This window comes from Argentina silus (genome assembly GCF_951799395.1).
Source record: "Argentina silus genome assembly, chromosome: 5".
Classification (NCBI taxonomy): Eukaryota; Metazoa; Chordata; class Actinopteri; order Argentiniformes; family Argentinidae; genus Argentina; species Argentina silus.
Genome location: NC_139659.1, coordinates 4,129,194 through 4,130,423, shown reverse-complemented (window position 1 = coordinate 4,130,423; position 1,230 = coordinate 4,129,194). Strand labels below are relative to the sequence as shown.

Here is a 1,230-nt window from a genome sequence, read left to right as displayed (position 1 = left end):
AGACTCTTCTCCCCTTAAGACTCCTCTCCATCGAAGACTCTTCTCCCCTTAAGACTCCTCTCCCTCTCAGACTCCTCTCCCTCAAAGACTCCTCTTCCTCTAGACATCTCTGACTCTAAACTGCCGTTACAGAGATGTATATCCTAGCAAGAAACACTACATCCGTATCCGCAGGAACGGATCTAAACAACATCTTCTCAATTCATTCACCGAAGTGCTCCAGTTGATCAGGGATGATTGTCTCGCAGTGTCTTGCAACAAGAGCCCATCGTTTACGGTAGACAATACAGCACGAGTCTCCTGTCACGTTCTATTTTGGGACTGCGCTGAAGCGCTGGTGTCAGCAGTTCTGCGGGACACCATACCGAGACACCAGATGGAGAGAGACCAGTAGTCCGGCACCACCTCAGCCAGCTCTGCAGTTCTCACTACCCAGACCTGGCATGGGGGGGGGGGGGGGGGGGGAGGTCTCACACATTCACAGACTCACGGATGGGAAGGAACAACCACTTCAGAGCAACGGGAGGCTGGCGGAGGTAGAAATCAGAGGACGGGGCTCATTGTAATGCATGGAACAGAATGAGGAATGGTATCAAAACACGTGTTACAGATTCAAATGTCCATCAGTTGTTTGAAGGGCTGTCTGTTTGATTAATCTGTGGCTAATATCAGGACCGGCTCATTGTAACGTGTGTTTGATACCATTCCTCATTCCGTTCCATCCATTACAGACAGGCCGTCCTCCGATTTCTACCTCCACCGGCCTCCCAACCAACTCCAGGCAACACAGCACTGTGTATCACCGTCTGTCTTAACCGCTGATCCCATGTCAGTTTGATTGTTTGGTTCATGATGGTGAAGATTAAGGCTAATTTTGGGCAGAGCTGAGATTCTAAATCAGAGAAATCGTATTCTACATCAGAGAAAACGGACCCCCTTGAGGAAACCACACCAAGAAGACAACAAATACCGCAAGTCAGCCTTCATGGATGAATGCTACCCCTCACTAGACAGAAGCCCCCCACTAGATAGATGCATTTTCCTAGCTTACTTCACCGTGTAAATGGTGTACCGTAGAGAAGGACATACATGTACTGAATGAATAAATGGTGGTGACCTTGAGTTTCCCATACTAGGACCGCTGGATTAATAGTGTTGCTGTAGTGCTGCTGTCTACAGTGCTGTACAGTCAAGGAGCGGGTGATTGAAAGCAAGGGTGGAGCAAGGAGA

General features: G+C 48.9%; 1 protein-coding gene across 1 annotated transcript in view; it reads right to left on the bottom strand.

Annotated features, from left to right (window-relative positions):
- The window catches only part of mcc (MCC regulator of WNT signaling pathway), a 68,764-nt gene that overhangs the window by 59,880 nt on the left and 7,654 nt on the right, over positions 1-1,230 (bottom strand). The gene's annotated exons all lie outside the window — the stretch shown is intronic.